The sequence below is a fragment of the Humulus lupulus genome, chromosome 3 (genome assembly GCF_963169125.1).
Source record: "Humulus lupulus chromosome 3, drHumLupu1.1, whole genome shotgun sequence".
NCBI lineage: Eukaryota > Viridiplantae > Streptophyta > Magnoliopsida > Rosales > Cannabaceae > Humulus > Humulus lupulus.
The window spans coordinates 46,920,499-46,933,428 of NC_084795.1; the positions used below are offsets into that span (position 1 = coordinate 46,920,499).

General features: G+C 41.1%; 1 non-coding gene across 1 annotated transcript; it reads left to right on the plus strand.

Moving 5' to 3' along the window:
• Positions 1-7,897: 7,897 nt before the first annotated feature.
• LOC133827882 (small nucleolar RNA R71) lies at positions 7,898-8,004 on the plus strand. Its single transcript, XR_009890532.1, has one exon. It is a non-coding gene; the product is annotated as a small nucleolar RNA R71 (small nucleolar RNA).
• Positions 8,005-12,930: the final 4,926 nt, after the last annotated feature.

Sequence of the window (12,930 nt, forward strand, 5' to 3'; positions counted from 1 at the left end):
TTAAGGTTTTAATATCTAAAAATCGTTTTAAGAAAATTGCCTAATTTGTCTTAATTAGGAAAACAGTTATAAATTTCTCATCTTGACTAATTAATTTTCCAAAAGCAATTAATCAATTTTACTTACTAGAAAAATAATTCATTTAATTATTTTCTCAAAATATAGGGTTTTAAACCCTCTTTTAATTTATTAACTATTAATAAATTAAATCTCTTATTTTTAAAAAGAATAAAAACTCCTTAATAAAAATAATTCATTTAAACTCAAAGGGGTAATTTTAGTGAAAATATGATTTCAAGACTTACCATTTTATATCTTGAAATAAACAAAATTTTACTTTTTTCCTTATGTTCCAAAATCTCATTTTTACACTAAGTGTGAAAAGCCTATTTTTCACATTTTTAACTATATACTTCGTTAGTTCATAACTTGAAATTTACTTACCCAATTGTTACCAAAATTTCCCAATTCTATTTTTGTTATGCCATTTAGGTCTTTGTAAAATCTTAGGTCAAAATGAGCATTTTTGATTGGTGAAATCATTTTCCAACAATGAGGTAAAAATGACCTTATTTTCAAGTCCTTATTTTTTCCAAACTTTGACAGTTAATAACTTTCAAACTGTTCAATATTTTCTTACCAAATTTTACAGTGGAATAATAGGTTATGCCAGAAATATGTCCACAAAATTTTTAGAAAAAACTGGGTTCAATTGCCCTATACAGTGGCTGTCCAAACTTGGTTCCGAAAATAAGAATACGAAAAAAACTGTTTTTTTACCTAAACTTTGAAATAGCATAACTTACTCATTTCTAAACATTTTTTAGTGTTTCAAAAGCTCAATTTTATGTACTCAATCTCAACAACATCACAGTACAATTTAATTTTACAAAACCAATATACAGTGGCTGCTTGACCCCTTGGAAGTCACAGCTTAAAACATGTTTTGTTTTAGGGTATCCTACAAAACCCTTGGGGGTTTTGGTTCCCATTTTCAAAAATCAATACACATGCATCATAAAAATTATTAAACAACTACCATAACCTTATTACATCACCAACAAGAAACTTTAAGCATTAAATATACAAAATAATGCTTAAAACTAAAAACCCTACAACAAAATCATCAAAAGTAAACTTTTTACCTCTTTGGTGTTCTTGCTTAAGGTTTGGACCTTCCTATTAGCTTTGGCTCCTCCAAAACCTTTTAAAAACCCTAAACAACTTCCCCCAACAACATAGTTAATTAGCTATTTGAAACTCTATGCTTAAAACTTTACAAAAGCCTAGATTAGTGAAGCTTTACCTTAGGGAAAATACTTCCTAGACCAAGACTTAGCCTCCAAGTTTTCCTTGGTGTTCTTGAGGTTGAATATTGAGAGACAACTTGAGAGAGTAAAAAAAAAAAGATGATAGTGAGAGAGTGAAGTGAGTGGTCGGTTTCTTAGGGGGGTTAGAAGAGTTTATGGTATCTAATTTATCTAAAAAACACTCAAGTGTTTTACTCCCACTTGACTTGACTTACTTAAAATGAGAATTTTATCTTTATTAAGTTAGGTTCACACCACTCTAAAATAGCACATGGCCGGCCACCCTTTGCCATATATGTGATCATTAATTTATTTTTTATTTTTTATAAAGGTTAATAAAGGTTTCATAAGAAGAAAAGTCCAAATTGGCTTTTGACACATTTTTTCACTCTTATTAAGTTTTAATCACCAAACTTAACATTAATTAATTAAATTTAATGTCTCTCACATTTAATTTAATTAATCACATAATAAAATTTAACCTAAGGTCCATTCATGGAATAAAATTCCCCATTTCGGCAAAATTAGGCATTTACCACAAAATGCCTTAAAATTTCCATTTTCTTTTAGGTTTATTATTTTTGACCAAACTTTAACTTTTATGAATGTATTTTATGCCCAAAATATAATTGCCATGATTTTTCGTTTTATTTTCCGAGATTTTTACCCGATCAGGGTTTTTGTGTCGGTCCAGGACCGAAAGTCTTATCTTGACTTTTAAAATCACAAAATTCATATTTTGGCTAGTAATAACTCATGGAATACTTACAAACAAAATATAATATTATTTAAAATAATATTCTTAACCCGGGGGAAAAATCCTGACCCGAGTCGTTTAAAGGTACCTGAAAACGTAGGACGTTACAGACGCGAACTAAGTTTTCAAATTAACGTCCTAAATATAACCAGGCCCTAAAACTTAGAAGTTAGTTCAAATCGATTGATCGATGTTTTTCTCAAAAAGCACGAGATATTGATAAAGGATTGACGCAAACTAAGTTTTCAAATTAACGTCCTGGATATAACCAGATCCTAAAACTTAGAAGTTAGTTCAAATTGATTGATCGATGTTTTTCTCAAAAAGCACGAGATATTGATAAAGGATTGACGCAAACTAAGTTTTCAAATTAACGTCCTGGATATAACCAGGTCCTAAAACTTAGAAGTTAGTTCAAATTGGTTGAATCGATGTTTTTCTTAAAAAGCACGAGATACCGATAAAGGATTGATGCGAACTAAGTTTTCAAATTAATGCCCTAGATACAACCAGGACTTAACTCTTAGAAGTTGGTTCAAGTTTGTTAACAGATGTTTTTCTTAGAAAAGCATAAGATGACAATCACAACACCAACAGAAACTAAGATTATTACCAAATGAATAGAAGAGAAGTAAGATAGAGGCAAATATGTGTAAATCAATTAAAATAAAGTTGAAGAAATCAATTGTCTCGAGGTTAAAAAACCTCATAACATAAAGTTACAAAAAATAAATAAATGATAAAGGAGAAGGAGAAAATTCGCCTGGCCGCTCTGTTGAAGTCACCCCCTCGCCGTCCAGCTCGGTTGCGGTCGGAGTTTCTCCGGTCTCAGAGGGCGCCTCTTGTTGGAGGCGAGCTTTGAACTTCCCCAGGAGGGACTCCCACGCTTCCGTCCCCAAGAAGGAAAAGTCACCATCCAGGTTAAAGGCCCAGCAATGGTACAACATGGTCTCCATGGAGGTGCTGGAGGTCGCCTTCTCCGCCACAAGGGCGACCTTAGCTTCTTCAAGTTCCACCTTCGCGGCGGCCAGGGAGACCTTGGTGGACTCGGCCTCCAGCAGCTTAGGTCGAGATGCGTCCAGCTCAGCCTGCACGATCGCCAGGGCATCTTTGCCGTCCTGCTCCTGTTTCCGGGCAGACGCAAGGGCGGACAGGGCAGTATGATGCTCGTTCCTCATCTCCTCGAGCCTGGCCCTGGATCGGGATATGCTCCGGTGAAGAGCCAAAACCGCCTGCAAGAAAGAAAAAATGTGTAAGGCAGGTGCCTTAGAAATAAAGCAAATGAAAAGAAACAAATGATAGAGCTTGCTTACCATGAGGGTCATTCCCATTGAAGACTCCCTCACGTTCTCAGGACTCCTCGTCTTGATCTCCCGCAGGTCCCTCGGGGTGGCGTTGTAATAGTGGTCCACTGTGTAGCTTGCAGTTTCGTAGACCGTCCCCCGAAAGACCTCAGGGATTTTCTCTAAGGCCTGGGTGTTGACTGGGATGCGCACCAAGGGAGCTGGGGTTGCCAAGGCCCCAGTTGACGCCTCATTTTCCCGAGTAGAAACAGGAGGTCGCGGGGGAGGAGGAGCCATCTTCTCTGCAGTAGGAGGGGGTGGAGGTACCTTTTCAGTGGTAGAGGGGCCTGGGTTTTTCCCCTTAGCCGGGGACTTGGAGGATGTCCCAGTAGCCTTCTTCATCATCCGAAGCTTCTTCACCAAGGGCCCAGAGGGAGGATTTCCCCCTTGGAACATGGCTCGCAAGTTGTCATCCTCGGCCTGCGACATCTCATCGGCTGAAACAAAGACAACAAAGTATTAAGTATACATGTAAAAATACTTTGATCACAAAAAAAAAAGAGGGCTAGTATATAGAGAAAGGTCTTACCCTCCGAGCTAGAGGAGGAATCTATTGTCACGACCTCTGGCCCCAGAGCTTCTATAGGAGAGGCTAAGGTAATGACCTCGTGGGTGAGAAGAGGTTCTGGATCTGGATCTGCCTCAGGGCTAGACTCCTCTACGTACTGCCTAATACCTGGAGCTATTGCACCCTCCAAAAGGGAGGGCCACGACCTAAGATTGGTCCCATACTCCTCAAAGTAGGCCGACCTAAAGGCTAGGGTGTTGACTACTACTACAGTTCCCCTAGGGCGGCCCATGTCATTACGCAACATGAGCTGATCAACACACAGGAGTAAGGTGACGTTGCGGTCTAGGTTCGTTCGGTGGCGGCGAACAAGTTGGCTGGGGTTAAACTTAGCAAGCCTTAGGTCTGCGGCAGCCCTGTCTAAGTCCCTAAATAAGTAAGGGTTACCTTGACCAGAGGAGCCGGCTGTTGCTCTGGGCTGGATCCTCACCGCATTAACTTCCTGGGCGACCTCCAGAGCCTGCTTCCGTCGCACAAGGGGCACCTCGTCCTCCTCGTCCGTGACATCCTCCTCGGGGATTGGCGGCATCTCGCGAGCAGCGGGGATGGGGGGCATCTCGCGAGCAGCGGGGATGGCCCGCGGCCTCCTCAAGGCCAGAGTCTGGCCAGGGAAGATTAACTTACATGCCAGCATCATCTCGTCAGGCACGAGCTGGCGATAATCTTTTTCACTTGGGGGAAGCCCCGCCAAGGTTTCATATTGACCCCCAAGGGTTACTGACTTGGCCGTTAACCTTATTCCCGATTAAATATGGCCTGAGCTTGTCACAAGCGAAGACGATGGCCAGCATCTCCTTTTCAGTAGTAGCATAATTCAACTGAGCATCATTCAAGGTCCTACTAGCATAGTAGATGGTGCGAAAAACCTTGTCAACTCGTTGACCCAACACAGCCCCGACAGCATAATCACTTGCATCACACATCAACTCGAACGGAAGCTCCCAATTCGGTGCAATGACTATAGGTGCCGAAATCAATTTTTCCTTAAGAGTTTGAAAAGCCTCCATACACTCCTTTCCAAACTCAAAGGGCACTCCATTAACAAGCAAACTAGACAATGGCTTGGAGATCTTTGAGAAATCCTTTATAAACCGTCTGTAGAAACCAGCATGACCCAAAAAAATACGAATCCCCTTTATCGAAACTGGAGGGGGAAAATTCTCAATAGTAGACACCTTGGTTCTGTCTACCTCAAGGCCTTCCTGTGAGATCTTGTGTCCCAAAACAATCCCCTCTCTAACCATGAAATGGCACTTCTCCCAATTAAGCACCAAATTGGATTCTTCACATCGAATCAATACCAGCTCCAAGTTCCTCAAACAATGATCAAACGATGAGCCAAACACTGAGAAATCATCCATGAAAATTTCTAGCCATCATACACCGTTGGAAAGTTGCTGGTGCGTTACATAGCCCAAATGGCATTCGTCGGAAAGCGAATGTGCCATAAGGACATGTAAATGTCGTTTTCTCTTGGTCCTCTGGTGCAATGACTATTTGATGATACCCGGAGTAACCATCCAAAAAGCAATAATACTCCTTTCCTGCCAGTCTGTTTAACATCTGATCAATGAATGGAAGGGGAAAATGGTCTTTCCTTGTTGCCATGTTGAGCTTGCGGTAGTCAATGCATATTCTCCAACCAGTAACAGTTCTTGTTGGAATTAACTCATTCTTCTCATTCTTCACTACCGTCATCCCCCCCTTTTTAGGTACTACCTGAACTGGACTCACCCACTCACTGTCAGAAATTGGGTAAGCCACCCCTGCATCTAACCACTTCACCACTTCCTTTCTCACAATTTCCTTCATTGGCGGATTGAGTCTTCTTTGGGCATCTATGGTTGGTTTGACTCCGTCCTCCATTAAAATCCGATGCATAACAGTAGAGGGGCTGATCCCCTTGATGTCTGCCAAAGTCCACCCAATGGCCTTCATGTGCTCTCTCAAAATTCTCAACAATTTTTCAATCTCCATATCAGAAAGTGAAGCTAAAACTATAACCGGAAGTGTCTTGTTTTCACCCAAAAACTCATACCTCAGATGGTTGGGAAGTACCTTCAGTTCTAACTCTGGGGGTTTCTCAACTGAGGGCAATGACCTTTTTGGTACTGCCCCAAGCTCTTCAAAGTATTTCCTCTTCAATGGCCCATAAGAATTAAGCCATTTTGCGTACTCCATAGCTTCCTTTCCATCTTGATCACTAAGCTCATCTTCAACCAAACTTAACTCAAGAGGATCATTTATCAGTTTTCTCTCTTCCACTAAATTACCCATTACATCCACCGAAAAGCAATTGTCACTAGCTTCTGGATAGGTCATGGCCTTGAGCACATTGAATACAACTTCTTCCCCTTGCACTCTCAACTTCAACTCACCCTTTTGAACATCTATGAGCGCTTGGCCTGTTGCCAAGAAGGGTCTCCCAAGAATAATGGGAACATTGCTATCCTCTTCCATGTCAAGAACTATGAAATCGGCAGGAAAAATAAACTTGTCTACTTTGACAAGGACATCTTCAATTACCCCTCTTGGATGTGCCAACGAACGATCAGCTAGTTGCAAAGTTACAGTTGTGGGCTTGGCTTCACCAAGTTGCAATCTCTTGAAAACTGACAATGGCATCAGGTTGATACTGACCCCCAAATCACAAAGAGCATTTATTCCCTCTATTCTCCCAATAGTGCACGGTATTGTGAAACTCCCAGGATCTCTCAGTTTAGGGGGGAGCTTCTTTTGCAGTATAGCACTACACTCTTCCGTCAATGCCACAGTTTCAAAGTCCTCCATCTTCCTTTTCTTGGACAAGATGTCCTTCATGAACTTGACATAGCTCGGCATTTGCTCTAAGGCCTCCGCAAATGGAATGTTGATGTGTAGTTTCTTGAATACTTTCAGGAATTTAGTAAACTGCTTGTCCATGTTGTTCTTACAGAGCCTTTGGGGGTAGGGAATCTTTATGTGATGCTCAATACTGATTGGTGGCGAAGCTTCTTTTGCTGGTATGCCTTCAGTAGCTTTCTTCTCACTGTGCTTCTTTTCCTCTTGTGTCGGTGCCTGTGCCTGTTGATCCTGACCCACTTCTTCATCTGGCTGCTTCTCACTTGGTCCCTCATAATTCTTCCCACTTCTTAACGTGATTGCCTTGTAATTCTCTTTCGGATTGACGTCAGTGGTGCTAGGCAAGTTACCTTGGGCACGATTAGCCATGAGAGTAGCCAATTGTCCCATTTGGGTCTCCAAATTTCTAATAGAAGATCGAGTTTCAACCATGAATTGGTTTAACACATCTGACTGAGCATTAGAATTTCCACCAAAATTTTGTTGTTGCTGATGATGAATGGGCGATTGGGGTTGTTGCTGCTGCCTAAATCTCGGCTGAAAGAACCCCTGTGGCTGTTGTTGGAATGACTGTTGTTGGTTTGAAGATTGGCCTTGCTGATCATTCTTCCAAGAAAAGTTGGGATGATTCCTCCACCCTTGATTAAAAGAATTGGAGTAAGGGTTATTGTTGCTCTGTCGAGGAAAATTCCCAATAGCCTGAGCTTGCTCCATAGGCATGTTGTTTACATCAGCATACTGACACTGTTCATAGGCATGAGGGCCCCCACATATTTCACACAGAGTCTGGGCCTGTTGCACTGGAGTTGTTATTACATTGCCTTGCAATTGCTTAGTCAAGGCCTCAACTTGAGCGGTCAATTTCGAAATTGCATCCACTTCATACATACCGGCCACTTTCCTTGAAGAGCTTCTTTCACTTGGCCACTGCTGATTATTCATGGCCATTTCTTCCAACAAGTCATATGCCTCATTGGCGCTTTTTCTCATAAACGCACCACCAGCTGCTGCATCAATGAGTGTGCGAGTAGTACCACACAGCCCATTATAAAAATTATGGACTAGCATCCATTTCTCTATTCCGTGATGCGGGCACTTTCTTATCAATTCTTTGAATCTCTCCCAAGCTTCATAAAGAGACTCATTATCCAACTGAGAAAAATTATTGATCTCTCCTCTCAACTTAGCTGCTTTAGCTGGAGGGAAAAACTTGGAGAGGAACTTTAGTGCTAGATCATTCCATGTATTGATTGAGTTAGGTGGCAAAGATACCAACCAACTCTTAGCTCACTCCCTCAGAGAAAATGGGAACAATCTAAGTCTGATAGCATCATCACTAACTCCATTCATCTTAAATGTCTGACAGAGCTCCATGAAGTTAGAGAGATGCATGTTTGGGTCTTCAGTGGGTAGTCCCCCAAACTGGACTATGGATTGAACCATCTGAAGTATGGCTGGCTTTATTTCAAAATTTTTTGCATCTACGGTGGGTGGTCTTATACAAGACTGGACCCCTGTCATTGTTGGCAACACATAGTCCCTCAGGCTACGGTCGGGTGGATTCTGACCATTAGCTAGGTCTTCTATGGCACCCCCATTATTACCGTAGTTGGCCATAACTTCCTCTTGCTCAATCCTGTGTACAACTCTTTCCAACCTTTTGTTTCTTCTGTTCTGCCGGCAAGTCTTCTCTATCTCAGGATCAACAGGCACTCTTACAGCTGGTCCTTGACGTCACATAAACCAATGGTACCTGAGATGAGATAAGAAGAATTTGACACAAACAAGTTAGCAAAAAGTGAAAAGAAAACCAAATTAGAATTTAATCCAATTAACGTAATATTAACTAAACAATTCCCCGGCAACAGCGCCAAAAACTTGTTGCTATAATTTTAATACACGCAAGTGCACGTATCATACAAGTAGTACTCACACAGGTGAGGTCAAACCCAAGGGAATTGCAGCTAAGTACTAACAAAATTGGATCTATATTTCTATTTGGCAACAATAAAATTTGGTGTTTAAATAATAATGCAGAAAACAAAACAAGCAAAACAACAATTAAAATGGGTTTAACAATGGATGTAAAATTAGGAATATGATTTCAATTGCTTTGATTACCCAATTGTTAATACTAGTCAACTATTCTTCTTCCTCCTATGTGATGACAGATTATAAAATCACCTAAACTCTTTTCAGATCATAAAGGTACTAAATTGCATTGTCAACTATTGCATCTCTGAGATAGTACAACAAACAATTCGCATTAAGCAATAATCTAAAAAGTCACATAAGCTATGCGAATACTTTCGTTTCACATCAAAACCTATGTTTATTCATTTAGAGCATTCCTAATATTCACTTTTCAGATTTCATATTAGGATCATGAATCATGCTTAAGGTGATCAATCTCAAACATGTATTGAGCACAAAAATGAACAAATCACATAAACAAGGAAAAAGGAATAATCAAATAGCATTAATCCATGGAATAATCTCAGTCAATATCCATCAAATCCCTAAATAGGAGTTCAGTTCATAATCTCAATATTCAAATCCATAATCAAACTAAACATAAAAAATAACATAGGAAATCAAAGAAAAAGAGAATGAAACTAGATGGGGAATTGTCACAGATTGCCCACGCTTGCTCCAAAGTCTGTCTTCTCTTGTCTTTCCTCCCTTTCTTTCTGTCTCTCCCTCTAATTCACGTTTTTCCTCTTCAAAAATCGCATAAGAACTCGTTACCCTAAAATAGCCCTTGTGAATGGACCAAAATGCCCTTCATTTAAAAATCTGCCGAATTTCAATTTCCAGCAACCTAGCGCGGTCGCGCTCTACAGTAGCGAGGTCGCTCTACTCTCTCAGAAAAGACATTTTTGACAGCTTTACGAATTTTTGTGCTTTTTGGCATCTTTTTCATTCTAAATCATCCCAATCCTTCAAAACCTGAAAATAAACAAAAACAACACAAAACAAGCGTAAAATAGAACAAAACAATCCTAAACCTCTAAAATACTTCCTAAGTAGACACACTAAAACAAGTCTAAAACTTGCTAATCAGCCGTCCTCACAATAATAGCTGCATGATAGTTTCTAAGTCAGAAACGAATAAAAAGAGGCTAATCGGCAGTCAACTTACGAGTTGAGAGTAGGAGGTACTTACGAGGACGGTTGAAATAATGGTGCTCGTAGTTGCGAAACTCCTTTGACATAAAGAACTGGTCCTTAAAGTCATTGGGGTGGCTGGGCAGCTCGATGACCGCAGCCGAATTTGGAAAACGGGTCAGGTAGTAGAACCCGTTGCCTCGCCCCCGCTGCTCCGGGATGGCTTTGAGGCAGAAGAAGTAGAGGATGTCCGCCGGCGTGGGGACCTCCCATTCCTGCTTCAGGAATAGATACTTCAACCCCGCTAATAGACGATATGAGTTAGGGGGAGCTGGAAGGGAGCCAGCTTCACATAATTTAAAAAATCCGCAAAGTACTGGTCCAGTGGGAGGAAGGCCCCGGCCTTGAGATGCTCGTCGCTCCAGGTGGCGTACTCCTCATCGAGTGGCGCGCAGCTCCGCTCGCCTTCAAGAGGAGTTCAGGCGTCCAGGGCGCCCCTCCCTATCTCAATGTTATGGGAAAGCAAGATTTTATTCACTTTCTCCTGGGTGGTGACCTTCGAGGCGATCCTCTCGGCCTCTAAAAAAGCGTTGGGCCTCACCTTGACCTCCTTCTCCACAGTTGGACCGAAGTCGGGGATCGGGGAGTCCATGGCCACCTCCTTTCCTTTGTTGGTTTGCTGGGAAGACGAGCCGCCAGCACTCTTCTTGGGTGCGCTCTTCTTTGGTCCCATTTGGTTGCCTAACTAAAAAAGAAGAAAATTTAGAAAGGGTGACCTAAGCATAAGAAATAATCTAGCGCGAGGTTTTTTCTTTACACGAGTTGAGGTAATCTCAACCCGTGGTGAGTGAGACCACGCGATTCTATGAACACGCACCTGTGCTCCGAACGGGTCCCCGATTACTCGGAATCCGTGTCAGGAGGGTCAGGGTAAAAGTTTGCCTTGGAAGGAAAGTTTCAGTAGGCAACAGTAGACAAAAACCACCTGTGAAGCGTGTCCCCTAAGCGTCTCGGTTTTTGCACCCTAAGAACTGGTTATTCCAAATAGGCATACAAATTTTATCTAGAAAATCACCCCAGAAATTGTATCCTATGAGTCATGCTCCTAAGTGGTTTTTTTCCTACGGTCGACACCCCTAGGATAAAAACCTATGCAAAAAATACCAGCAAAAAACAAGCAACCTACCGCATGCGATTAAAGAGAAAGTTTACCTAAGCAACAGTGAAGGAAAACATTTAAAACATGCACCAACGGATGAATTACATAAATGTTTTGCTGTGAAGAGGTTGAAAGGGTCGTCTGGGTTGAAATCCTGTTGAGATCGCTGGTACTGGAGTCTCGAAGGAGCTATCGTGTCTGAACTTCTAGGACGCTGGGAACAGTGACCGGAAGAAAAGAAGGATTTTGAGACTGAGAAGAAAGAAGAAAATGAGAAAATTTTCAAATGAGAGGGTAGCCCATGGAAAGGGTGGCCAGCCCTTTCATATACGTAAAAGGCCAAAGGATGAGGGCCATTCGATCGCCTTGATGTAGGATACGAGGATCACTACTCGAAAGATGAAACGACGGCCGAAGATAGGCTAGGCCATTTAATGCGGTTCTCGGGATACGGACTGTCACCAACCACGATGCTCCACGTATTCGATACCAGCGTAATGGGTGGAATGTGAAAAGTCCACAAAGAAGCCTAAAAGCCCCCACTGTGGCCCCAAGAGACGTCATGTGCCACGAGCAGGGGCTTGGGGGGCAAATGTACGCCCTAATTATCCACGGGCTATTAGCGAGCTGAGAAATGGCATAGTTATATCAGCCACGTGGATGCCATGTACCCGAAGCTGTTGTTACAAGATCCTACCTCTTTAGCTCGAGGTAACCAAAGGCTTAACGAGATTACTAAGGAGTCCAGTTAGAAGTATGGGCACCACAGGCTAAGGCTACGTCAAGCTCGGGGTACGAGCTTGGGTTGGCACCTCTGAACTTTTATAAATTCAACCACGCAATGTAAACGTGCATATATCAGACATCACGTGTCTGATCCATCCCTGAATTCTAGAACACGTAGCATAAACGTGCGTGTTCAAGCACCCACGACTAGGTTGGGCTGTGCGGCCCATTATCCCCCTTACCTATTGATTAGACCACACTTCATTGTCAGGTTTTAGGAATTAATCATGAATGTCACAGAAGTGACATGATAGGTAAGAAGGTCACGGGATGACCTCCCTTGCCAACCCCTAGGTGCCCTCTCCCTATAAATGTGGAGACCCTGGGAGTTGCAAGGGGTTGGATTCTAATTTGCAAGGAAATACCCTGTAAAGAATATCAGAGAGATATCAATAATATTGGCTGGTGGACTAGAATGATTTTAACCTTTGAACCACCTAAAAAAGTATTCGTGTTATCATTTTGCGTTGAGATCATTCATCTATTACGGTTCATTATTCCGCACTAATCCCACTCATTATTCTATTAATTATCTGTTGCCGAAGAACCGCGTCAACAATAACCAAATCATAAAAGGAGACAATTTAGTAAATTTTGGAATACAAAGTGTACCGTTCGGTTGCATTAGTATACTTAAAACAAAAATCTACCTATACAAGAAACCAATTGGTTTATAAAATATAATCTTGATTTTTCTACCTTTATGAAAAATAAGTTTCAAAATAATTCTAAAGTTTATATCCAAATTTAAATTTTATTGTTTGGTTGCTTTACTGTTTAGTTTCTTTAAATTGCGTAGCCATATAATGAATTCATAAAAAAGGATACAATTTAGTAAATTTTTTAAGACAAATTGTACTGTTTTGGTTCATTTAATAAAATTGAATTAACAAGCTACTTATATAGGAAACCAATTTGAATATAAAAAATTGACTTGATTTTTGTTAAGAAATACTAGCAACAAATTAGTTAGGCAACATACTACACAGATAATTAAAACATACAAGAAACCAACTAGTATCTTTTGTTGCATTATAAATCTCAAATAACACTAAGCT